Below are 22,127 nucleotides of genomic sequence, written 5' to 3'. Positions count from 1 at the left end.
CTAGACACAATCACGGAGGGGTTCACCACTTCCATTGGTGCCTCTTCGATGATGCGTGAGTAGTTCTTTGTTGACCTGTGGGTCCGTAGTTAGTAGCTAGATGGCTTCCTCTCTCTCTCTCTCTCTCTATCTCTATCTCTATCTCTTGATTATCAATACAATGGTATCTTGGAGATCCGTATGACGTAAGTCCTTTTGCGGTGTGTTTGTTGGGATCCGATGAACTTTGAGTTTATGAACAGATCTATGTTTTTATCCATGAAAGTTATTTGAGTCTTCTTTGATCTCTTATATGCATGATTGCTTATAGCCTCGTATTTATTCTCCGATATTTGGGTTTTGTTTGGCCAACTTGATCTATTTATCTTGCAATGGGAAGAGGTGCTTTGTAATGGGTTCGATCTTACGGTGCTTGATCCTAGTGATAGAAAGGGAAATGACACATATCTATCATTGCTACTAAGGATAACAAGATGGGGTGTATTTCTACATAAATAGATGTTGTCTACATCATGTCATCATTCTTATTGCATTACTCCGTTTCTCCATGAACTTAATACACTAGATGCATGCTGGATAGTGGTCGATGTGTGGAGTAATAGTAGTAGATGCAGGCAGGAGTCAGTCTACTAATCTTGGACGTGATGCCTATATAATGATCATTTCCTAGATATCTTCATGATTATTTGAAGTTCTATCAATTGCCCAACAGTAATTGTTTTCCCACCGTTTGCTATTTTTCTCGAGAGAAGCCACTAGCGAAACCTACAGCCCCCGGGTCTCTTTTCATCATATTTTCCTTTGCGATCTATTTTCCTTTGAATTTATTTTCAGATCTATTAAACCAAAAATACAAAAATACCTTGCTGCAGTTTATTTATTTCGCGGTCTATTTATCCTATCTACCACTTTTATCTCACGTTATTTGCCTATCTTGAGGCGCCATACCCAAAAGGGATTGACAACCCCTTTAACACGTCGGGTTTCGAGTATTTGTTATTTGTGTGCATGTGCTGTTTACGTTGTGTGAGGAGGTTCTCCTACTGGTTCAATAATGTTGGTCTCATCACTGAGGGAAATACCTACCGTCGCTATACTGCATCATCCCTTCCTCTTTGGAGAAATACCGACATAGTTCTAGCAGACATCACGCTCACTTTCATCGCCGACGATTTGGCCTGGATTCAAGAAGCCCCCCTCGACATCGAGGCAGTCCCCATTTGCGGGGCGACGCAGTTCTGCGCGGGTGCCTGCGGTGTCCTCCTGCGACAGCCATCAACTCAGTATCGGTTGACTACCATGGCATCTTTGCTTCCCGCTACCCGTCGCCGCAAGTGATCTAGTTCCTCGCGGCTCCAGCGGTGGGTGAAGCACGCGGTGGCCCGTCAGTTGGCCACTCCTCAAATCACGGCAATCGAGCGTGATGAATCTCTCTATGGGTTGTTTGATCTATTGACTGGCCATTCGGATACTCTCTCCGAGTGTGAAAGCAATGAGCCCGCGGCAGAAGTCCTCATGGTTGGTCCCCAGCGCAGCCCGCCATGATTTCCCCGCGGCGCGGGCGGCATTGGCGGTTCGTCACGTGACAACGACGAGTATTATCCTGAAGCACTCACTGCAGAGCAGAGGGAAGAGTTGCAGTGCAGAAATGACCAAGCTCTCTAGACCCCTATGGCTGGGAGACCCTCGAGGCTCGGGCCTTGGAGGCTGCATGCGTTGCCACTCTGGCTGAGCGTGCATGCCTGGAGAATCTTCAGCAAGCACTCGACGACCGCGCCCGTAGACATATTCCAAGTTCCAGTCGACGACAACGACAATTGTTTCTGACTGGACATCAGGATGAATGTCAGGTATACCGTACTCTGAATCAGAATGTTGTAGCAGCTGCACGTATTGCAGATTCAATCCAGCCGTCCTGTTCCGAGGCTGGTAGAGGCTTACAGCAGATTCGGGCACTACTCAAGGCGGTCGAGGAACAAAACTCGGCTATTTCCCAGCCGCGTAATAGGATTCACAGCAGGTCTGTCATGGCAGACACAGTTTAGTCAGTACACAAACCAAGGTCACCTATGCGGCGTGAAGATCGTGGTTATCACCAGGACTGTTGGGGAACATAGCATGCAATTTCAAAATTTTCCTACACTCACGCAAGATCTATCTAGGACATGCATAGCAACGACGGGGCGAGTGTGTCTACGTACCCTCGTAGACCATAAGCGGAAGCGTTTCGCAATGCGGTTGATGTAGTCGAACTTTCTTCACGATCCACTGATCGAGTACCGAACATACTGCACCTTTGAGTTCTGCACACGTTCAGCTCGGTGACGTCCCTTGCTTTCTTGATCCAGCAATATGTCGAGGTAGTAGATGAGTTTCGTCAGCACGGCAACATGGTGACTGTGATGGTGAAGTGATCTTCGCAAGGCTTCGCCTAAGCACTACAAAGTTATGACCGGAGGCGTAGACTTTGGAGGGGGGCACCGCACACGGCTAAGATAATGTCTAGCGTGTGCTAGGGGTGCCCCCCATATATATAGGTGGGAGGGAGAGGGGAGGCAGCCAGGGTGCGCCTCAAGTAGGATCCGAATCCTACTTGGGGTTTCCCAAGTGGCGCCCCCTTCCATAAAACATTGGAGAGAAAACGGGAAGGGGGAAGAGAGAAGGAAGGGGGCCCGAACCACCTCTTTACGTTCTCCCAATAGGCCTCCTGCCATAGGGGGGTGCACCACCCCTTGTGAGCAGGTGTGCTCCCCACTCATGGTTCATATGGCCCATATATTCCCTCGGGGGTGTCTGGTAACCCCTCCGGTACTTCAATAAATACCCGATACCTTTTGAAAGCTTCCGGTGTCCGAATACTATCGTCCTATATATCAATCTTTACCTCTCGACCATTTCAAGACTCCTCGTCATGTATCCGGGAACAACATCCGTTCACCAAATCACATAACTCATATAATACTATATCATCAACGAACGTTAAGCGTGCGGACCCTACTGGTTCGAGAGCTATGTAGACATGACCGAGACACCTCTCCGGTCAATAACCAATAGTGGAACCTAGATGCCCATATTGGCTCCTATATATTCTACGAAGATCTTTATCGGTCAAACCGTTATGACAACATACGTAATTCCCTTTGTCCATCGGTATGTTACTTTCCCGAGATTTAATCATTGGCATCTTCATACCTAGTTCAATATCGTTATCGGCAAGTCTCTTTACTCATTCCGTAATACATCATCCTGCAACTAACTCATTAGTCACTTTGCTTGCAAGGCTTCTTATGATGTGTATTACCGAGAGGGCCCAGAGATACCTCTCTGATACTCGGAGTGACAAATCCTAATCTCGATCTATGCCATCTCAACAAACACCTTCGGAGATACCTGTAGAGTATCTTTATAATCACCCAGTTATGTTGTGATTTTAGATAGCACACAGGGTATTCCTCTGGTATCCGGGAGTTGTATAATCTCCTAGTCAAAGGAATATGTATTTGACATGAAGAAAGCAATAGCGATAAAACTGAACGATCAATATGCAAAGCTACCGGATGGATCTTTTACATCACATCTTTCTCCTAATGACGTGATCCCGTTATCAGATGACAACTCATGTCCATGGCTAGGAAACCTTAACCATGTTTGATCAATGAGCTAGTCAAGTAGAGGCTCACTAGGGATACAATGTGTGTCTATGTATTCATAGATGTATTTAGGTTTCCGATCAATACAATTCTAGCATGTATAATAAACATTTATCATGAATAAGGAAATATAAAGTAACAACTTTATTATTGCCTCTAGGGCATATTTCCTTTAGTCTCCCACTTGCACTAGAGTCAATAATCTAGATTACATTATAGTGATTCTAACACCCATGGAGTCTTGGTGCTGATCATGTTTTGCTCGTGGAAGAGGCTTAGTCAATGGGTCTGCTACATTCAGATCCGAATGTATTTTGCAAATCAATATGTTTCCCTCCTTGACTTGATCACGGATGAAGTTGAAGCGTCTCTTTATGTGTTTGGTTCTTTTGTGAAATCTGGATTCCTTCGCTAAGGCAATTGCTCCAGTATTGTCACAAAAGATTTTCATTGGACCCGATGCATTAGGTATTACACCTAGATTGGATATGAACTCCTTCATCTAGACTCCTCCATTTGTTGCTTCCGAAGCAGCTATGTACTCCGCTTCACACATAGATCCCGCCATGACGCTCTGCTTGGAACTGCACCAACTGATAGCTCCACCATTCAAAATAAATACGTATCTGCTTTGTGACTTAGAGTCATCCAGATCAGTGTCAAAACTAGCATCGATGTAACCATTTACAAAGAGCTCTTTGTCACCTCCATAAACGAGAAACATATCCTTGGTCCTTTTCAAGTACTTCAGGATGTTCTTGACCGCTGTCCAGTGATCCACTCTTAGATTACTTTGGTACCTCCCTGCCAGACTTATGGTAAGGCACACATCAGGTCTGGTACACAACATAGCATACATGATAGAACCTATGGCTGAGGCATAGGGGATGACTTTCATTTTCTCTCTATCTTTTGCAGTGGTCGGGCATTGAGTCTGACTCAATTTCACACCCTGCAACACAGGCAAGAACCCTTTCTTTGACTGATCCATTTTGAACTTCTTCAAAACTTTGTCAAGGTTTGTGCTTTGTGAAAGTCCTATTAAGTGTCTTGATCTATCTCTATTGATCTTGATGCCCAATATATAAGCAGCTTCACCGAGGTCTTTCATTGAAAAACTTTTATTCAAGTATCCTTTTATGCTATCTAGAAATTCTACATCATTTCCAATCAACAATATTTCATCCACATATAATATTAGAAATACTACAAAGCTCCCACTCACTTTCTTATAAATTCAGGCTTCTCTGAAAGTCTGTATAAAACCATATGCTTTGATCACCTCATCAAAGCGTATATTCCAACTCTGAGATGCTTGTACCAGTCCATAGATGGATCGCTGGAGCTTGCACACTTTGAGCACCTTTAGGATCGACACAACCTTCTGGTTGCATCATATACAACTCTTCTTTAAGAAAACCATTAAGGAATGCAGTTTTGACGTCCATTTGCCAGATTTCATAATCATAAAATGCGGAAATTGCTAACATGATTCGGACAGACTTAAGCATCGCTACGAGTGAGAAAGTCTCATCGTAGTCAACTCCTTGAACTTGTCGAAAACCTTTTGTGACAAGTCGAGTTTTGTACATAGTAACATTACCATCAACATCAGTCTTCTTCTTGAATATCCATTTATTCTCTATGGCTCGCCGATCATCGACCAAGTCCACCAAAGTCCACACTTTGTTCTCATACATGGATGCTATCTCAGATTTCATGGCCTCAAGCCATTTATCAGAATCTGGGATCATCATAGCTTCTTCGTAGTTCGTAGGTTCGCCATGGTCTAGTAACATGACTTCTAGAAAAGGATTACCGTACGACTCTGGTGTGGATCATGCTCTGGTTGACTATGAGGCTTGGTAGTAACTTGATCTGAAGTTTCAGGATCATCATCATTAGCTTCCTCTCTAGTTGGTGTAGGCATCATGGGAACCGATTTCTGTGATGAGCTACTTTCCAAATTGAGAGAAGGTACGATTACCTCATCAAGTTCTACTTTCCTCCCACTCACTTCTTTTGAGAGAATCTCCTTCTCTAGAAATGTTCCATTTTTGGCAACAAAGATCTTGCCTTTAGATCTGTGGTAGAAGGTGTACCGAATCGTTTCCTTAGGGTATCCTATGAAGATGCACTTCTCCGATTTGGGTTCAAGCTTATCAGGCTGAAGCCTTTTGACATAAGTGTCGCAACCCCAACCTTTAAGAACCGACAACTTAGGTTTCTTGCCAAACCACGGTTCATACGGTCGTCTCAACGGATTTAGATAGTGTCCTTTTTAACGTGAATGTACCTGTCTCTAATGTATAACCCAAAAACAATAGTGGTAAATCGGTAAGAGACATCATAGATCGCATCATATCTAATAAAGTACAGTTACGACATTCGTACACACCATTATGTTGTGGTGTTCTAGGTGGCGTGAGTTGTGAAACTATTCCACATTGTTTTAATGAAGGCCAAACTCGTAACTCAAATATTCACCTCCACGATAAGATCGTTGAAACTTTATTTTCTTGTTATGATGATTCTCCACTTCTCTCTGAAACTCTTTGAACTTTTCAAAGTTTCAGACTTGTGTTTCATTAAGTAGATTACCCATATCTGCTCAAATCATCTGTGAAGGTTAGAAAATAATGTTACTTGCCGTGTGCCTCAACACTCATCGGACCGCATACATTGGTATTTATTATTTCGAATAAGTCATTGGCTTTCTCCATTGTTCCGGAGAACGGAGTTTTAGTCATTTTGCCCATGAGGCATGGTTCGCAAGTATCAAATGATTCATAATCAAGTAATCCCAAAAGTCCATCTGCATGGAGTTTCTTCATGCGCTTTACACCAATATGACCTAAGCGGAAGTGCCACAAATATGTTGCACTATCATTATCAACTTTGCATCTTTTGGCATCAATATTATGAATATGTGTATCACCACAATCAAGATTCAACAGGAATAAACCACTCTTCAAGGGTGCATGACCATAAAAGATATTACTCATATAAATAGAACAACCATTATTCTCTGATTTAAATGAATAACGGTCTCGCACTAAAAAAGATCCAAATATAATGTTCATGCTCAACGCTGGCACCAAATAACAATTATTCAGGTCTAAAACTAATCCCGAAGGTAGATGTAGAGGTAGCGTGCCGACGGTGATCACATCAACCTTGGACCATTCCCGACGCGCATTGTCACCTTGTTGTTAGCCAATCCTCATTTAATCCGTAGCTCCTGTTTCGAGTTACAAATATTAGCAACCGAACCAGTATCAAATACCAAGGCGCTACTACAAGCATTAGTAAGGTACACATCAATAACATGTATATCAAATATACCTTTGTTCACTTTGCCATCCTTCTTATCCGCCAAATACTTGGGGCAGTTCCGCTTCCAGTGACCAGTCCCTTTGCAATAGAAGCACTCAGTTTCAGGCTTGGGTCCAGCTTTGGGCTTCTTCCCGGGAGTGGCAACTTGCTTGCCATTCTTCTTGAAGTTCCCTTTCTTTCCCTTGCCCTTTTTCTTGAAACTAGTTGTCTTCTTAACCATCAACACTTGATGCTCCTTCTTGATTTCTACGTCTGCAGCTTTTAGCATTGCGAAGAGCTCGAGAATTGTCTTCTCCATCCCTTGCATATTATAGTTCATCACGAAGCCTTTGTAGCTTGGTGGCAGTGATTGAAGAACTCTGTCAATAACACTATCATCTGGAAGATTAACTCCCAGCTGAGTCAAGTGATTATGATTCCTAGAAATTTTGAGTATGTGTTCACTGAAAGAACTATTCCCCTCCATCTTGCAGCTATAGAACTTGTTGGAGACTTCATATCTCTTAACTTGGGCATTTGCTTGAAATATTAACTTCAACTCTTGGAACATCTCATATGCTCCATGACGTTCAAAACGTCTTTGAAGTCCCGATTATAAGACGTAAAGCATGGCACACTGAACTATCAAGTAGTCATCAGATCGAGCTTGCCAGATGTTCAAAACATCAACATCTGCTCCTACATCAGGCCTTTCACCTAGCAGTGCATCAAGGACATAATTCTTCTATGCAGCAATGAGGATAATCCTCAAGTTATGGACCCAGTTTGTGTAGTTGCTACCATCATCTTTCAACTTAGCTTTCTCTAGGAATGCATTAAAATTCAGGGGAATGGTAGCACATGCCATTGATCTACAACATAGATATGCAAATACTACCAGGACTAAGTTCATGATAAATTAAGTTCAATTAATCAAATTACTTAAGAACTCCCACTTAGATAGACATCTCTCAAGTCATATAAATGATACATGATCCAAATAAACTAACCCATGTCCGATCATCATGTAAGATGGGGTAGTCATCAATGGTGAACATATCTATGTTGATCATATCTACTATATGATTCACGTTCGACCTTTTGGTCTCCAGTCTTCCGAGGCCTTGTCTGTACATGCTAGGCTCGTCAAGTTTAACCCGAGTATTCTGCATGTGCAAAACTGTCTTGCACCCGTTGTATGTGAACATAGAGTCTATCACACCAGATCATCATGTGGTGTCTCAACACGACAAACTGTCACAACGGTGCATACTCAGGGAGAACACTTGTACCATGAATTTTTAGTTAAGGGATCATCTTATAATGCTACCATCGCACTAAGCAAAATAAGATGCATAAAAGATAAACATCACATGCAGTCAAAATATGTGACATGATATGACCATCATCATATTGTGCTTTTGATATCCATCTCCAAAGCATCGTCATGATCTCCATCTTCACCGGCTCCACACCTTGATTTCCATCGTTGCGTCGTGGTCGTCTCGCCAACTATTGCTTCTACAACTATCGTTAATGCATAGTGACAAAGTAAAGCAATTACATGGCGTTTTCCTTTCATACAATAAAGAGACAACCATAAGGCTCTTGCCGGTTGCCGATTAACTTTTACAAAACATGATTATCTCATACAATAACGTATATCACATCATGTCTTCACCATATCACATCACAACATGACCCGCAAAAACAAGTTAGATGTCCTCTACTTTGTTGTTGCAAGTTTTACATTACTGCTACGAGCTTCTAGCAAGAACCGTTATTACCTACGCATCAAAACCACAACGGTGATTTATCAAGTTTGCTGTTTTAACCTTCAACAAGGACCGGCCGTAGTAAAATTTGATTCAACCGAAGTAGGAGATACAGACACCCGCCAGCCACCTTTATGCAAAACTAGTTGCATGTCTGTCGTTGGAACCGGTCTCATGAACGTGGTCATGTAAGGTTGGTCCGAGCCACTTCATCCAACAATACCATCGAATCAAAATAAGACATTGGTGGTAAGCAGTATGATGATCACCGCCCATAACTCTTTGTGTTCTACTCGTGCATATCATCTACACATAGACCTGGCTCATGATGCCACTGTTGGGGAATGTAGCATCCATTTTCAAAATTTTCCTACGCTCACGCAAGACCTATCTAGGAGATGCATAGAAATGATGGGGAGAGTGTATCTACGTACCCTCATAGACCATAAGCGGAAGTGTTTCACAATGTGGTTGATGTAGTCAAACTTTCTTCGTGATCCAGCGATCGAGTACCGACGTACGACACCTTCGAGTTCTGCACACGTTCAGCTCGGTGAGGCACCTTGCCTTCTTGATCTGGCAAGATGTCGAGGTAGTAGATGAGTTCCGTCAGCACGACGGCATGGTGACGGTGATGGTGAAGTGATCTTCGTAGGGCTTCGCCTAAGCACTACAAAGTTATGACCGGAGGCGTAAACTGTGGAGGGGGGCGCCGCACACGGCTAAGATAATGTCTAGCGTGCGCTGGGGCTTCCCCACATATATATAGGTGGGAGGGAGAGGGGAGGCAGCTAGGGTGCGCCCCAAATAGGATCCGAATCCTACTTGGGGTTTCCCCAAGTGGCGGCCCCCTTCCATAAAACACCGAAGAGAAAAGGGGAAGGGGGAAGAGAGAAGGAAGGGGGGCCGAACCCCCTCTTTTCCTTCTCCCAATCAGCCTCCTGCCATGGGGGGGGGGCACCCCTTCTGGGCTGGTGTGCTCCCCACTCATGGCCCATATGGCCCATATATTCCCCCGGGGGTGTCCGGTAACACCTCCGGTACTCCGATAAATACCCGATACCTTCCAGAACGCTTTCGATGTCCGAATACTATCGTCCTATATATTAATCTTTACCTCTCAACCATTTTTAGACTCATCGTCATGTTTGTGATCTCATATGGGACTCTGAACAACATTCGGTCACCAAATCACATAACTCATATAATACAATATCGTCAATGAACGTTAAGTGTGCGGACCCTACGGGTTTGAGAACTATGTAGACATGACCGAGACACCTATCCGGTCTATAACCAATAGTGGAACCTGGATGCCCATAGTGGATCCTGTATATTCTACGAAGATCTTTATCAGTCGAACCGTTATGACAACATACGTAATTCGCTTTGTCCATCGGTATGTTACTTGCCCGAGATTCGATCATTGGTATCTTCATACCTAGTTCAATCTCGTTACCGGAAAGTCTCTTTACTTGTTCCATAATACATCATCCTGCAACTAACTCATTAGTCAATTTTCCTCCAAGGCTTCTTATGATGTGTATTACTGAGAGGGCCCAGAGATACCTCTCTGATACTTGGAGTGACAAATCCTAATATGGATCTATGCCAACTCAACAAACACCTTTGGAGATACCTGTAGAGCATCTTTATAATCACCTAATTACGTTGTGATGTTTGATAGCACATAAGGTATTCCTCTGGTATCCGGGAGTTGCATAATCTCATAGTCAAAGGAATATGTATTTTACATGAAGAAAGCAATAGCAATAAAACTGAACGATCAATATGCTAAGCGAACGGATGGGTCTTTTCCATCACATATTCTCCTAATGATGTGATCCTGTTATCAAATGGAACTCATGCCCATGGTTAGGAAACCTTAACCATCTTTGATCAACGAGCTAGTCAAGTAGAGGCTCACTAGGGACACAATGTTTGTCTATGTATTCACACATGTACTCCCTCCGTCCCAAAATTCTTGTCTTAGCTTTTTCTAGATACAGATGTATCAAGTCACGCTTTAGTATTAGATACATCCGTATCTAGACAAATTGAAGACAAGAATTTTGGGACGGAGGGAGTATTTAAGTTTCCGATCAATACAATTGTAGCATGAATAATAAACATTTATCATGAATATGGAAATATAAAATAACAACTTTATTATTGCCTCTAGGGTATATTTCCTTCAAGGACTAGTACCTGAGTCGAGGACACGGACAGTTCGATCCTCGATACCACTATCATGACCGTCGTCGAGTGCCTACATCCCCTCCGAGGGGTGGTTCGTACGCGCCCTAGCGGTATGATGACAGGCGCCCATATGGCGATGAGTGGAGGGTTCTAGTCGATCCCTGAGAGCCCGGATTTGACGCAAGGTCAGTCCTCGTGCAGGGCCTGGTTGACAAAGGAAGAGTTAACAGAGAAGGCTTGGGCAGAGATCAACTGAGTGGGAGCAGAGCATTAGTCTCTGGGCCCGAGTGTTTCAGCAAAGCCATTCGTGCCGCTGAGATTCCTCCCAACCTCAGGTTGGCTGCAGGAGTGAGCAAGTTTACTGGTGAGTCAAAGCCAGACACGTGGTTAGAGGATTACCGAGTGGCAGTGTAGATTGGTGGGGGCAATGACAAAGTGGCCATGAAGCACCTACCCTTAATGCTTGAAGGCTCAGCTAGGGCCTGGTTGAATCCGTTGGTCCCTGCTAGCATATGCTGTTGGGAAGACTTGGCTCTAGTGTTCATCAAGACATTTGAAGGCACTTGCAAGCGTCCCGCTGGACTGTTTGAGTTGCAGCATTATGTCCAAAAGCCGAATGAAAATTTGAGAGATTACATCCAGCGTTGGCTTACACTTCACCATCAAGTGGAGAATGTTTCAGAGCACCAAGCAGTGTGCGCTTTCAAGGAAGGCGTACGGTACAGAGAATTCACGCCAAAATTTGGTCGCTCCGGGGCACTCGATATGCAAAGAGCGAAGAGGAAGATTGGCTCTGTAATGGCAAAGGGAAGATAGTCGACCCTGATGCTGGGGCGGAAATCCCAGTCGGAAGCAGAAACGCAAGGCTGAAGCCACAGGTCAGACTGAAGCTGCAGTGGTGAATACCCAAGGAAAGGTCAAGGGAAAGCCCAAGGGGCTATGGGTACCGAAGAAGATCAAGGACCAGTGGGGACAAGATGTTCTGGATTTACCGTGTACCATTCACACGAAGAAAGATGAAGAGGGCAACTTGATTTTTCCCAAACACACCACTCGACAGTGCAGACTCCTTATTCAGCAGTTCCGTGAGGGTCATTAGAGTGAGAAAGGCTCCGATAAGGATGAAGATGAAGAAAAAGCAAATGATTACCCAAAGGTCAATGCAACCCTGATGATTTTTGCTGGCGTTGAGAGCAAAAGTCGACTGAAAGTCATCAATAGAGAGGTGTATGGTTGCTCCAGCAACTACAACATACCTCAAGTGGTCAAAGACTCCCATCACCTTCGACTAGTCAGATCATCCAGCTCATGTTGCTACCCCCGGGCGACAAGCTTTCGTGGTCGACCCAGTCGTTGGAGGCACTTGGCTGTGTAAAGTTCTTATGGATGGTGGCAATGGTTTGAACATTTTGTATGCTGAAACCCTTCAGGGGAAGGGTATTCCAATGTCTCAACTCAGTGAGAGCAACATGCAGTTCCATGGAGATATCCGAGGAAAGAAGGCAAAATCACTTGGGCAGATTGCTTTGGATGTGGTTTTCGGTGATTCAAAGAATTTTCACAAAGAGAAGCTGACATTTGAAGTGGTAGATTTTCACAGTGCCTATCATGCTATTCTGGGCAGGCCAACATATGCTTGTTTCATGGCCCGTCCATGTTACATATATCTCAAACTGAAGATGCCCGGGCCCAAAGGTGTGATCATGGTCACTGGGAATAGGCAGAGAGCAGATGAATGCCTACAGAAGGGTTCTAAGATCGCTGACGAGCAAATGGTAGTGGTGGAACTAGAAGAGTACAAAAAAATGTTGACCCGAGTGATTTGCTCCGTTCCAAGAAGCCCGCTTCTGAGTCTGCATTTTTCAGTCGGCTGGCGACACGAAACCAGTTCACATTCACCCAGAAGATCCCACAGCTGCTCCGACCCACATCTCAACAACACTCGACAGCAAATAGGAAGCCGTGCTCATCTAGTTCCTCTGTGAGAACTGGGACATCTTCGCATGGAAACAATCAGGCATGCCAGGTGTACCTAGGGGACTGGTTGAGCACCGTTTGCGTGTCGACCCCAAAGCCAAACCTGTCAAAGAGCATCTCCGTCGGTCCACCAGAGAGAAGAGGAAGGTGATTGGCAAGGAAGTGGCACGGCTCCTGGCAGCTGAGTTCATCCACGAGATATACCACTCTGAGTGGCTCGCCAATATCGTCATGGTCCCTAAGAAGGTTAATTCACTTTGTATGTGCATTGACTTCAAAAGTAACAATCAGGCCTTCCAAAAAGATCATTTTACGCTCCCTTGCATTGATCAGATAGTCGACTTGACTGCATGATGTGAGAGTTTGTCCTTTCTTGATGCGTATTCCGGGTACCATCAAATCTGATTTTATGGGCCAGATTAAATAAACACAACCTTCATCACCCCGTTCCGGTGTTTTTTCTATGTCACCATGCCGTTCGGTCTCAAAAAACGATGACACCACATTCATGCGCATGATTTAAAAGTGCCTGCTCACTCAGATCAGTCGGAATGTGGATGCTTACATGGATGATATTGTGGTTAAGTCACGCAAAAGTTGCGACCTATTGACTGACCTTGCTGAAACCTTTGCCTATATGAGAAGGTATGACATTAAGTTGAATCCGTCCAAGTGCACATTGGAGTACCCGGAGGAAAGTTACTTGGTTTTCTCATTTCTGAACAAGGGATAGGTGCAAATCCCGAGAAGGTCGGTGCAATTCTCTGAATGAGGGTCCTGTGCGTGTGCATGATGTCCAGAAACTCACAGGTTGTCTCTCTGCATTGAGTCGGTTCATTTCTTGCCTTGGTGAAAAGGCACTTCCTCTTTACCGACTGATGAAAAAGTCCGACATGTTCAAGTGGACTCCCGAAGCAGAAGCAGCGTTTGTGGAGCTCAAAGCCCTTCTCTCCACCCAGTCGGTGCTTCCTGCTTCGAACAGCGAAGAGCCTCTACTCTTATACATCACAACCACTAGTCAGGTTGTTAGCACAGTGCTCACAGTGGAGCAAGAAGAAGAAGGCAAAGCCTATAAAGTTCAACGTCTAGTGTACTATATCTCCGAAGTCTCGACTCCATCCAAGCAAAGGTACCCACATTACCAGAAGCTTGTTTATGGAATTTACTTGACTGCGAAGAAAGTTGCACATTATTTCCATGACCACTCGGTTTTAGTCTTTAGTGACGCTCCATTGTCTGAGATCATGAACATCCGAGATGCAACTGGTCGGGTGGCTAAGTGGGTAATTGAACTTCTCCCTCTGGATATCAAGTTTGAAGTGAAGAAAGCGATCAAATCTCAAGTGCTCGCAGATTTCTTGGCCGAGTGGATTGAACAGCAACAACCGACTCAAGTTCACTCGAAACACTGGACTATGTTCTTCGATGGGTCTAAGATGTTGAATGGTTCTGGTGCCGGAGTGGTCCTGGTGTCCCCAAGAGGTGATGAAGGAGTGGGATGTCAGAAACCTTGCCATGACTGGATACTGGAACACAGTAAGGAAGTTGGAGAAAAAGTTTGAGGGTTTGGAGCTTCACCACATCCCCCGAATCAAGCAGCCGATGATCTAGAAAAATAGGTTCCACTGGGAAACCTATCCCCAACAATGTGTTTCTTGAGCATCTCCATTCTCCTTCAGTGCAAGAAGATCCTTTTACTGAAGAGCCTCCCCAAGCAATAAGTCCTTCAAATCCGACTGAAATCAAGATACCAACAGTTGTCAATCTGATTATGGAGATCTTGGTGATCACCACCGACTAGACTATACCATACATTACATATCTGCTCAGGCAGGAGCTTCCAGAGGATGAAGTTGAAGCATGTCAGATTGTTCGCAGATCCAAGGATTTCATAGTGATTAACGGGCTGCCCTACAGAGAGAGTGTTACTGGCATGGCTCAACGATGTATCTCTCTAGAAGAGGGTCGAATGATTTTAGATGATACCCACTCGGGGACCTATGGTTACCATGCGTCCTCTTGGACTATCGTGGCCAAAGCACACCAAGCCGGATTCTACTGGCCACGGTCCAACACAGCTGCAAAGGAAATCATTTAGAAGTGTGAAGGTTGCCAATTTTATGCAAACATGTCCCATAAGCCCACATCTGTTTTGAAAACTATTCCACTCGTCTGGTCGTTTGCCGTGTGGGGATTGGACATGATTGGGCCGCTCAGGACCGGCATAAGTGGCTGTACTCATCTGCTCATTCTAGTCGACAAGTTCACGAAGTGGATTGAAGCCAAACCAATCGAAAACTTAGATTCATGCACGACCATCAAGTCCATAAAAGAGTTGGTGTTTCAATATGGAGTCCCACATAGCATTATCACAGACAACAGCTCAAACTTCGATTTAGAGGAATTCAGAGAATTCTGCACTTCCCACGGTACTCGCGTAGATTATGTATCCGTTGCGCACCCATAGTCGAATGGTCAAGCTAAAAGAGCAAATGCCCTGATCCTCCAAGGATTGAAGCCTCGACTCATGCGCAACCTTGAGCACGCAGCTGGAGCTTGGGTGACTGAACTACCATCTGTTCTGTGGGGATTGAGGACAACTCCTAACCGATCTACTGGCCGAACCCCTTTCTTCATGGTGTATGGAGCTGAAGCCGTGCTACAGTGATCTGTTTCACAATGCACCCCGAGTGGAACTTTATTTATAGGCTGAGGCATAACAAGCACGCCAAGACGCTGTTGACCTTCTGGAGGAAGAATGAGAGATGGCTCTGATCCGGTCTATTGTTTATCAGCAAGATCTTCGCCGATTCCATGCAAGAAACGTAGTGGTCGAGCAATTCACGAGGAAGACCTTGTTCTCCGAGTGGATCAGCAGCGTCCCCACAAGCTCGCCCCCACGTGGGAAGGCCCCTTCGTCGTCACCAAGGTGTTACACAATGGGGCCTACTACCCCTAAAACCTTGCGAAGAATAAAGATGAACCACGCTCCCGGAATGCAGATCTTCTTCGTCGTTTTTATAGTTCACAGTCGGATTGTCAGGATGTAATAAGAGTACTTGTTGGATTGTTTATCAAGACATGATTCCTGCAGTCTCTTAATGATTGTTCTCGCACAACCATGTGTTCAAATCCTCCAGTGTGCGCTTAGCTATGAACCAGTTTCGCCCACTCAGGGGCTTAGCCGCGAACCAGTTTTGCCGAAGTAAAAAAACTACTCTGAGCGGAGAGCAATCCTCCCACTCGGGGGCTTAGCTGCAAACTAGCTTCGCCTAAGTAACAAAACTACGCCGAGTGAAGAGAAATCCTCCCACTCGGGGGCTTAGCCGCGAACTAGTTTCTCCTAAGTTAAAAAACTACTCCGAGTGGAGAGCAATCCTGCCATTTGGGGGCTAAGCTGCAAGCTAGTTTTTCCTAAGTTAAAAAACTACTCCGAGTGGCGAACAATCGTCCCATTCGGGGGCTTAGTCGCGAACCTGTTCCGCCTAAGTTAAAAAACTACTCCGAGCGGAGAGCAATCCTCCCACTCGGGGGCTTAGCCGCGAACCAGTTTCGCCTAAGTCAAAAAACTACTCCGAATGGAAAGCAATCCTCAAACTCGGGAGCTTAGCTGCGGACCATTTCGCCTAAGTTAAAAAAACTACTCCAAGTGGAGAGCAATCCTCCCACTCGGGGGCTTAGCCCTGAACCAGCTTCGCCTAAGTTACAAAACTACTCTGAGTGTAGAGCAATACTCCCACTCGGGGGCTTAGCCGCGAACCAGTTTCTCCCAAGTTCAAAAACTACTCCGAGTGGAGAGCAATCCTATCACTCGGGGGCTTAGCTGTGAACAAGTTTCGCCTAAGTTAAAAAACTACTCCGAGTGGAGAGAAATCCTCCCATTCGGAGGCTTAGCCGCGAACCAATTTCGCCTAAGTTAAAAAACTACTCCAAGCGAAGAGAAATCCTCCCACTCAGGGGCTTAGCCGCGAACCAGTTTCGCCGAAGTAAAAAAACTACTCTGAGCAGAGAGCAATCCTCCCACTCGGGGGCTTAGCCACGAACCAGCTTCGCCTAAGTAATGAAACTACTCCGAGTGAAGAGCAATCCTCCCACTCGGGGGCTTAGCCGTGAACTAGTTTCTCCTAAGTTAAAAAACTACTCCGAGTGGTGAGCAATCCTGCCATTCGGGGGCTTAGCCGCGAACTAGTTTTGCCTAAGATAAAAAAACTACTCCGAATGGAGAGCTATCCTCCCATTCGGGGGCTTAGCCGCGAACCAGTTTCGCCTAAGTTAAAAAACTACTCCGAGCGAAGAGCAATCCTCCCACTCGGGGGCTTAGCCGTGAACCAGTTTCGCCTAAGTTAAAAACTACTCCGAGTGGAGAGCAATCCTCACACTCGGGAGCTTAGCTGCAAACCGTTTCGCCTAAGTTAAAAAACTACTCTGAGTGGAGAGCATTCCTCCCACTCGAGTGTTTAGCCGTGAACCAGCTTCGCCTAAGTTAAAAAACTACTCCGAGTGGAGAGCAATCCTCCCACTTGGGGGCTTAGGCACGAACCAGTTTCGCCCAAGTTAAAAAACTACTCTGAGTGGAGAGCAATCCTCCCACTCGGGGGCTTAGCCACGAACCAACTTCGCCTAATTTAAGAAACTACTCCAAGCGGAGACAAATCCTCCCACTCGAGGGCTTAGCCGCGAACCAGTTTTGCCTAAGTTAAAAAATTACTCCGAGTGGAGAGCAATCCTCCCACTCGGGAGCTTAACTGCGAACTAGTTTCGCCTAAGTTATAAAACTACTCCGAGTGGAGAGCAATCCTCCCACTTGGGGGCTTAGCCGCGAACCAGTTTCACCTAAGTTAAAAAACTACTCCGAATGGGGAGCAATCCTCCCACTCGGGGGCTTAGCTGCGAACCAGTTTCGCCTAAATTAAAAAACTACTCCGAGCCGAGAGCAATCCTCCTACTCGGGGGCTTAGCCGCGAACCAGCTTCGCCTAAGTTAAAAAACTACTCTGAGTGGAGAGCAATCCTCCCACTTGGGGGCATAGCTGCGAACCAGTTTCGCCTAAGTTAAAGAAGCTCTCCGAGTGGAGAGCAATCCTCCCACTTGGGGGCTTAGCTGCAAACCAGTTTCGTCTAAGTTAAAAAACTACTCCGAGTGGAGAGCAATCCTCCCACTCGGGGGCTTAGCCGCGAACCAGTTTCGCCTAAGTTAAAAAAACATTCACACGAAGCATTTTGTAAGCAGGAAAGCAACATTCAGATAGATCCACCCAGTTCAGAATCGCAAGCAAAAGTACTCAGACGTCAATCTCAAAATAGTTTAATGGTTACAAGTTCACTTGGCATTCCGAGGCAAATAAATTTGAATCATTAAGTGTTTTCTTCACTCGGCAGGAGGAGGGCTTGCTGGCTCAACGAAAGTGTCTAGGTCAATGCCGTCGGTTATGCGAGTGGCTGCTTCAATGAAAGTCTCCATGAAGGATTGAAACTGGAGCTTCTTCGTGTCCGCCACCTGGAGGGCCTTAAGCTTTTCCTCTTTGGTATCCTTGCAATGGACTCGGATGAGTGAGAGAGCCATGTCAGCTCCACAACGAGCAGTTGATTTCTTCCACGCTTGCACTCGACCAGGGATTTCATTGAGCCAAGTCATTAGTGACTCGAGATCATTCTGAAGTACATCCTCTGGCCATACTTCTTGGTCTATCCGTGACAGTGCAACCTTCAGTCGAGCAATATAGTCCAAGACGCTATTGAGACGTGCTTCAAGTCGCAGTACATTCATTGCAGGTTCATCTTTGACAAGTGATGTTGTGGGGTCCAAGCCTAGTTCAATTTGTTCAGTTCCCTCCTCAAAATTCTGACAGAACTCTGTGCAAGGAGGAAAAGTATGAGTCAGCAGCAATATTATGTAGAAGTTTTCTAGATTTACTCGGACGAAGGAAGATACTTTCAAGCATGATGAACATCTTCTTTACAAGATCCCCCAAGTAAACCTCCAGCTCATTCGTCTTTCGAGTGAGTTGGGCCACCTTGTCAGTCATGACAAGTTTCTCCTCTCTCAGCTGCGTAGCTTCCTTTTTCACCTCGGGAACAATACTCTTCAGAGTTGCATTTTCCTCCTCAAGCTTGCCGACTGAAGCTAGCTTCTTCTCAGCCGCTTCAATATTCTTTCGAGCCACCTTCTGCGCCCCTGCGAGTTCGTTGTACTTCCTCTCTAGCGCCTGCTTCATAGTGTCTAAAGAAATTACATTCTTCAGTCGTGCTTGGAGTTGGCAGTTTTCACTATGCACATCTGTTCGAGTGGAATCACTTGTTTCAAAGAACAAAAAACAAGAAATTACAAAGCATACAGTTAGCAAAGTGCTACCTCCCATGGTCTTCACTTCGTCCTGAGCATCTTTCAAGTTTTTCTTGGCAAGTTCCAGATCCAGTTGGAGTTGGATATTCTCGTTCTCCAAGGTAGTGTAATGAGTCCCAAGTTCACAAGATTTTTGAGATCAATAAAAGAAAATTCAGTCGACGAAGAGAAAGAATCTCAAAAGCAGTCCCTCTGCTTCCGAGTGGGAAGAGCAAATTCAGATTGCTACTATCAAAAGAGTTCTAGGACCCCCGCCGAATCAAACATTCGACGATGGTCTCAGGGACTACACCTCGTGGGTACACTCAACGTGCCCCCACTGGATCAATTGCCCACTTGGTACGGCCTGACCGGACTGAGTGGAAGAGCAAAAAAAATACTGTTCTCAGACCCCCCCGATCGCCCACAGTCGACAGTGGTCTCGGGGACTACACCCAGTGGGTGCACTCAGCGTGCCCCCACTGGATCAATTACTCACTTGACACGGCCCGACCGGACTGAGTGAAGTCCTACTAACTAACATATTCTAAGACCCCCTACCGAATCAAACACTCGACTGCGGTCTCTGGGACTACACCCACTAGGTGCACTCAGCGTGTCCCCACTGGACCGAACACCCCCACTCGACGCGGCCTGACCGACTCGAGTAGAAGAAATGCACAACAAAAGAAAACACCTAATGGGTGTAAATATTCAATAGTCCATGAAACGGGCCAGAATCGGCCAAAACCGCGAGTGTTGATGACCGACACGCAAACGCACCCCTGGGTTTGTTATTCGTGGAAATCACTCCGAGACCATAAAACAATGAGAAATATTCCATGAAATGGGCCAGAATCGACCAAAACTATGAGTGTTGATGACCGACATGTAAACACACCTCGGGGTTCGTTAATCATGGAAATCACTCGGGACCCCAAAGCAGTGAGTAATAGTCCATGAAATGGGCCAGAATCAGCCAAAACTATGAGTGTTGATGACCGACACATAAGGGCACCCTGGGGTTCAACAACTATCAAATCGCTTCGGGACCACAAAACTATGAGTAATAGTCCATGAAACAGGTCAGAATTGGCCAAAACTATGAGTGTTGACGACGGACACGTAAACGCACCCCGGGGATTGTCAATCATGGAAATCGCTCGGGGACCCCAAAACATTGAGTAATAGTGCACGAAACGGACCAGAATCGGCCAAAATTGTGAGTGTTGATGACCGACAAGTAAACGCACTTCGGGGTTCGTCAATCGTGGAAATCACTCTGGGACCCCAAAACTGAGTAATAGTCCAAGAAACGGGCCAGAATCGGCCCAAACAGGGATTGTTGATGACCGATACGTAAGCACCTTGGGGTTTGACAACCATGGAAATCGCTTTGGGACCCCAAACGGTGAGTAATAGTCCATGAAATGGGTCAGAATCGACAAAAACCACTAGCGTAGATGACTGACATGTAAACGCACACCGGGGTTCATCAATCATGGAAATCACTCCGGGACCCCAAAACAATGAGTAATAGTCCAAGAAACGGGCCATAATCAGCCAAAACTGCGATTGTTGATGACCGACACGTAAGCCACCTTGGGGTTCAACAACTTCAGAAATCGCTTCGGGACCCAAAACCGAGTAATAGTCCAAGAAATGGGCCAGAATCGGCCAAAACTGCGATTGTTGATGAACAACATGTAAGCGCACCTTGGGGTTCAACAACCATGGAAATCACTTTGGGACCCCAAAACGGTGAGTAATAGTCCATGAAACAGGTCAGAATCGACAAAAACCGCGAGTGTTGATGGCCGACACGTAAATGCACACTGGGGTTCGTCAATCGTGGAAATCACCCCGGGACCCCAGAACAGTGAGTAATAGTCTATATACGGACCAGAATCGGCCCAAACTGTGAGTCTTGACAACCAACACGTAAGCACACCTTAGGGTTCGACAACCATGGAAATCGCTTTGGGACCACAGAACGGTGAGTAATAGTCCACGAAACGGGTCAGAATCGACAAAAACCGCGAGTGTTGATGACTGACACGTAAACGCACCCTGAGCATTGTAAATCATGGAAATCACTCTGGGACCACAAAACAATGACTAATATTCCATGAAATCGAAGGAAATATGCCCTAGAGGCAATAATAAAGTTATTATTTATTTCCTTATTTCATGATAAATGTTTATTATTCATGCTAGAATTGTATTAACCGGAAACATGATACATGTGTGAATACATAGACAAACATATAGTCACTAGTATGCCTCTACTTGACTATCTCATTAATCAAAGATGGTTATGTTTCCTAACCATAGACATGTGTTGTCATTTGATTAATGGGATCACATCATTAGGAGAATGATGTGATTGACATGACCCATTCCGTTAGCCTAGCACTTGATCGTTTAGTATGTTGCTATTGCTTTCTTCATGACTTATACATGTTCCTGTAACTATGAGATTATGCAACTCCCGTTTACCGGAGGAACACTTTGGGTGCTACCAAACGTCACAACGTAACTGGTGATTATAAAGGAGTACTACAGGTGTCTCCGAAGGTACATGGTGAGTTGGCGTATTTCGAGATTAGGTTTTGTCACTCCGATTGTTGGAGAGGTATCTCTGTGCGCTCTCGGTAATGCACATCATTATAAGCCTTGCAAGCAATGTGACCAAATGAGTTGGTTACTGGATGATGCATTATGTAACGAGTAAAGAGACTTGCCAGTAACGAGATTGAACTAGGTATTGGATACCGACGATCGAATCTCGGGCAAGTAACATACCGATGACAAAGGGAACAAAGTATGTTGTTATGCGGTTTGACCGATAAAGATCTTCGTAGAATATGTAGGAGCCAATATGGGCATC

This window comes from Triticum aestivum, chromosome 4B (assembly GCF_018294505.1).
Source record: "Triticum aestivum cultivar Chinese Spring chromosome 4B, IWGSC CS RefSeq v2.1, whole genome shotgun sequence".
NCBI lineage: Eukaryota > Viridiplantae > Streptophyta > Magnoliopsida > Poales > Poaceae > Triticum > Triticum aestivum.
This window is presented reverse-complemented; position numbering follows the sequence as displayed.